The sequence below is a fragment of the Eptatretus burgeri genome, chromosome 11 (assembly GCF_056783735.1).
Source record: "Eptatretus burgeri isolate ZD-2024b chromosome 11, Ebu_testis_v1, whole genome shotgun sequence".
NCBI classification, from domain to species: Eukaryota; Metazoa; Chordata; class Myxini; order Myxiniformes; family Myxinidae; genus Eptatretus; species Eptatretus burgeri.
The window spans coordinates 89,326,807-89,332,806 of record NC_140971.1 but is presented as its reverse complement, the minus strand read 5'-3'; the positions used below and the strand labels follow the sequence as shown (position 1 = coordinate 89,332,806).

The 6,000-nt window shown below is 43.1% G+C and overlaps 1 protein-coding gene across 1 annotated transcript in view; it reads left to right on the top strand.

The window, feature by feature from the left end:
- Window positions 1-94, top strand: part of ECM1 (extracellular matrix protein 1) — a 39,476-nt gene extending 39,382 nt beyond the window's left edge. Inside the window, exon 4 of the mRNA XM_085847322.1 lies at window positions 1-94. This exon is cut by the window's left edge and continues 426 nt beyond it. The gene's annotated coding sequence lies outside the window, so the exon portion shown is untranslated.
- Window positions 95-6,000: the final 5,906 nt, after the last annotated feature.

Here is a 6,000-nt window from a genome sequence, read left to right as displayed (position 1 = left end):
GCGGAAAGGGTCATTGAATATGGTGGGGCTTGTATTGTGTCCTCGAAGTGTATTGTACGAAAGGAGTCTCATGGTTAAAAAAAAAGAAAACAAAGCTAATAATACTCATTTTGGAAGATCATCATCATTATAATAGTTTATTGCATTTAATAATGTCTTGCCAGTTCAATGCACACCAAATATTTGTGGGAGCAAGCCCTGTGTTGCAGTCCTTCTGTTTATCCTATAATTTCTTCGTTCAAATGCAAAAGCCAAAGTAGTTTGGTTCAACTTTAATTGGATTTGCTTACTTGTGCATTTGTGAACTTTTTTTATTTTTACTTGGAACATCACAAATTAATTCACCATTTAAGGATAGTTTATTCAACTGAAGGATGGAATTTGCAATGACTTTTTCTTTGTGGTGGTTGTAGTCACTAATTTTGCTAGAACGAGAGATCCGCTCCCTCCGGCAGATGTCGGGGTTTAAACCACTTGTACTGCCACATATACAAGCAAAAACGCAAGTCTCCTTATTCTCACGGGGTCCTTGGGGGGAGGGGGGTTGGTTATTTTGTGACCACGTCGTGCCTCTGGCTACCCCAAGCACATACGCAAAATGTTGTGGAGATCGGCCAATCCATTTTTGATTCCATCAGGTGCAGCCGGAGAATTAGCGTATTTTCGTATGATGTAACCACGTTTCAACCGATGCCACAGATTCAGAAACGTCGTTTTAAGTCAATTCCTGCAATACCGATTCTGATGAAACATTGTTTTCGAAACTATATTTTTGCATGTTATTGTCAAATTGATTCAAGTTACTCGGAGGAAGTCTTACTAGCGAATAATTTACCCCACCGTCATGTTAAGCTTTCTCTTTTAATGAGCCTCATTTTGATAGAGGGGTGGGGGGGGGATTTATTCTGCTGTATTGTTTTAACAAGGCCTTGTACTCGGCTTTAGCATATTTATCACGAGATGTCAACGAAGTTTCAGCCGACAGGAACAAAATGGGGGATGAAACTGTTGAGATGTAAAGGCATTAGAGATTGGTACTGATACGACCATAATGGTATTTTTGAACAGCATTATGAATGAAAAGCAATATTGCATCAAGATGAGAAAACAGAAACTGTTGCTTGAGTTGCAGCATATGAAACTGAACTTGTGAATAAATGATGTTTGCATTAAGACTTGCTTGGTCCTTTGAGTACGATGATATATTATTTAAACTAGAAGCACCCACTCCCGACACGAGCAGTCGGGGTAGGGTGGTGGCAGAAGGGATGGGGGGTATGTTATTATCTTTATTCAAATGTGTAATTCAAAAATCTTCACTCCACTGGAAAAAGTGGGGACAGGAATTTGCGATAGAGAAAAAAGAAAAAAAAACATGTGCGCGCGCGCGCACACGCACACACGCACACACACGTCCGTGTTATAATAAGGATACTGGCTTGGGTTTAAATTGAAATATCATGGCCAATATGATTTACAAATGATAGTGTTTGCTGCATGAGAATAAGAACGATAATAATTTTTCTAACTGATTATTTTGAACAGCAGTTAAATGCCAAACAATCTAGAATGAAACAGATGCCTCAAGGAATGATCAAATATGATATTTAATTTAATTATTTTGTACTCTGAAACAAAATTTTTTTTTTTTGAATTTTTTTATATGCATATAGTCGAGGCTCGTGGAAGAGCCAGTACGAGTCCAGTGAATGGATCAAGACACAACGGGACAAAAGAAACAGCAGATTTGAAGGCCAAGACAAGGAGGAATGTTTATGTCTCACCTTTGTGTCCAATAGCTCGGTGTTGGCTCAATGGTTAAAGTGGCTGGCTGAAAGTCTTAGGTTCTTGAGTTTGAACCCGTGTTGTGGTGGGTTGACTCAGCCTGTCAGTCATCCGAGGTCAGCAAAATGAGTACCGTACCAGCTTACTCGGGTAATAAGCCATTCGAGTAACCTTTGTCGTCGGAGTGGTGACCCATCCAGGATTGTATTCTTTAGCCAGATGAAACTGTCTCGGGCAGCCCTTTGCACTTCAGGCTGTGAAAGGAATGGTTATTATTTTTGTTTTTTAATCCAACGTGGTGAGTGGCAATACTATCCAAGCTACAACTTTGGTTGACCTATTTGTACCGATCCTTCCACGTAATGCGCTGGTCCCTGGTTCTTGATGCTGTGTTGATTGACTTGCATGAGCACTTTACACTGTTATGACAAGTTTAATTCATACACTGTGTTGACCTCCTCCTCTCAAGGTTATCATTGGGCTGCCAGAATAGTCTATACTCTTCGAGGTATGCACACTTACCTCTGTGCTGTTGAATCAGGGTTTGAATCCTGGCCCAGCTATAAACTTTCACCCTGCAGTGTATTTGCTGTCACTCAGGTGGATGTTAAGCCAGAGGACCCATCTGCCCGCACTGTTTGTAATTGAATCGAGTAATTGAATGTGATAAGTTTAAAGGAAGACAAGAAGAGGGTAAGGAAACAAGACAAATGTAATACTATCATGGAGTTGTACAGTAGCACACCAAAATCGAATCAATTAGTCCTTGCCACACACCCAACGTGTCCATCATATGTTGGGATGGCATATGAAAAAATAATTGCCACCCACTCAAATGTGAACAAAATGATACGCTTCACCCTTTGATCCCGAGTGGCCAGATTTTTCTCCAGGGAGCCCAGGGTGGGAGAGCCAAAAATCCAAGGAGCTCAGGTTTCAAAAGGTTAAATACAAAAAGTGGTTAGAATGTGGAACGATCTACCGGGACGAGTAGTGGATGTAGAAGCTGTGGCCCAGTTTACCAGGGGATCACGATTACCAACTTGCATACCCTCTGCACAACCCAGCTTTAACAATGGTCTATGTACAGGGTGGCCACAATGCCTTGTAAAAATCGTGACATTGCCTTTGTGTGCAGTGTTAATTCGTTTCTTTTTGACATGTTTTTCAGGTTGATTGAACGTAACCATGGGTGATACAAGCAATTACACCATTGAACGAGAAGGGCATTTGGTAGAGCGCATACCTCTGTCACTGATCCATGAGAACATATTGGGTCCATGAAATTTTTGAAATATCATGCTTTTCAGTACTAGTCCTGTCTGTCGATGGTGAAGAATCAAATAATTCTTGTATCTTGATCTGAATTCGGATCAATTTGGCCTTGCCACACACCCAACGTGTCCACCAAGTTTCCTCTGACTCCATCCACAACTTTTTGAGATATCGTTTTTGGCCCTATCTCTCGATGGTGAAGAATCGCTTAAAAAAATTTGAGTAGTTGGATCCAGGTCTTCACCAAAATCTAATCATTTCGTCCTTGTCACACATCCAACCTGTCCACAACTTTTTGAGATATCCTGCACACAGACAAACAAACAAAAAGACGACGTCGTGCATGCACGATACTTGCAAAATCCATAAAACAAATTTGACCTCAAAAATAATTGGTTAGTTGAATTCAGTGATCTGAAATATAAATCCTCTTCAAATTTCAAGTCAATCGGATGAAAATTGAGGATTTTAGAAATCTCATCTAAGTTGTTGACCTCAAAAACAACAGGCTTCTTGCTTATGATGAACTCTACCATGTGATAAAGTTTCGTGAAGATCGGTTTAAAACTGTGGCCTACAGGCGAGAAACATGCAGACAGACAAGACAGACAGACCAACAGACAGAATAACAAAATTGACCAATATACTTGAAAAATCTTCGATTTTGCAAGTAAACAAACAAACAGATGGTGGGGTGGGGGGGGGGTGAAAACATAACCTCCTCCACCTTTGGTGGCAGAGGTAACAATGGATTGTGGTCAGTGTCTGGGTTCACGAAGTCCTCAAACAGGGAATGCAATGGAAGACGTGCGCATTGACTTCCAGCAACGATTCCGACAAGAAGCTCCCCATAAAAAGACACTTCTGCATTGGCAGCCTAAACTCTTTGCAGCAGGCAACATCAAAGATATGCCAAGAACAGGAAGGCCATCCACCACAGGTCAGCAGTGTGAATTGGCCGATTAATCTGTTGCCAGACCACCAAAAAAAGGTCGACCCGTAAATGGTCCGCGGAGCTTGGAACACCGCGTTCGACAATGCAAAAGCACAAGAAGGTTGGCCAAAAATTGCAACCATATCGCCCGATGTTTGTTCAAGAGATCAGACAAAAATGTCCTACCCAGAACGTGGCAAAAAATAATTCTCTGTGATGACAATGATGGAGCACAAACGGATCTACTGGACACTTAAGGCTTGCGTCATCTGCTGTAAAATGTGTCATCAAGTACCAAGTACTGCAGATGGATGTGGCAGAACTTGTAGAACCCTTCAGTGTTGTCTGCTAATATGATAAAAGACAACGTCACAATTGGCCACCCTGTAGTTTCCAACCAGACTTGGTGGTGGAATGGTTTGGGCGTTCGCTCTGAGTCTGGGAGCTCGATGGTTTAAACCCTGGCCGAGTCAGACCAAAGATTTGAAAATTGGTACGTGCTGCTTCCTTACTTGACACTCAGTATTTAAGAGGATATAGCATGGACAATCAACACTGGGAAGGCAATGGCAACCCACCCAGTCCAACCGTTGCAAACAAAATGCTTCGGCAGCACCGACAGTGCGGCGGTCAAATCAAAAACAGTCGTTTCCAGGCAATTCCTTTGCCTTCTTTTCCATGTTAGTGCGTTTGCTATCTGTCATTTCACCATAACATATCGTAAGCACCCAAACAGAGAAAGCAAGCCGTTTACCAAAACAATGGGACCAAAACCTTCTAACATTGGGCAGGCATGCACGGCGCACTCACTGACGCAGCACCCACCTGCTAGTGTACGTCTGTGTGTTTCGAGTTCCAAATGGGACATTGATGCCACAGATAGGAGATCGAGCCGCTGGAAATCGAGAAGCAATTTCCTCAATTTGGCGTCCATAGGCGGTGGAGACAACGATCGGACATCAGACCGATGATGTCCACTCCGTGTCCTCAGATCGGCACGATCTGGCAGCTGCTTTCCCTGCGGGTGCAGCTCGACGGCTCCGTCACGAGACATATCTGTTCATCTTTACGATAATTTCAAATATTTCCTTTTTTGCCTTGAAACCATTTTCAGTAAGCGGTGCTGATGGAATTAGCCATGTTTCATTTGTGGGTCAATGTTGTGCCAAGCGCTCACCGAGAGCCCGACGGGTTGGTTCGGGTACGCACTTATGACAATACCGTGGCATTTAAGGGATAATCAGTTGTATTTTACGATATGGTATGGAGGTCAGGTTCAGTCGCTGAATCATCGCAACAAATCGTTAGTGCCAAGTGTAAGCATCGTCAGGGCATGCACACAATGACATAGTCAACATGTACCATGCCCTGTGTGGAACGTTGGTGATGCTGAAGCAGTTACTCAGAGACAGTCCTGCTCGGGTCACCACTCCGATTTAGGAACTCAGGGCAGGAATTTGGAATTTGTCCAGGGTGCCGGCGATGGCTCACCGACTCTTCATGAACGACACCGTGGCATCTTTAACATCCACCGACTAAGGCTGGGAGACGAGATTCCCAGTTTAACGTCTATTCGAGGGACGGCACACACACTGATGAATCACCCTGCCTGTGAAACGCAAGGATGGCAGTTTATAGCTGGGTCAGGATTCAAACCCAGGCTAGACAGCTTGGAGGAGAGTGTGTACCACTAGACCATCCTGCCAGCCCATAAATGTGATGGGAAGTCACAATGTGTCCCCTTCTCCCAAACATGAAGGAATGGTCCTGTGTAATCAAAACTCAGCACAGATGTCAGTCCTTTTCTATGTAGTACCACACACACACACACACATGAGTGTTGTCATGTGTACGCATAATTATTACCCCACACACACAAAGCAAAAAGCAGGGTCGAGCCTGCAGTTTATCAGTACTTTATCTCTGAATTTGTCTCAGTCGCACATCGTATGTATCGAGGAGTGATAATATTGTTGGGTGGTCGCTAAATTACCCTTATTTTCAGT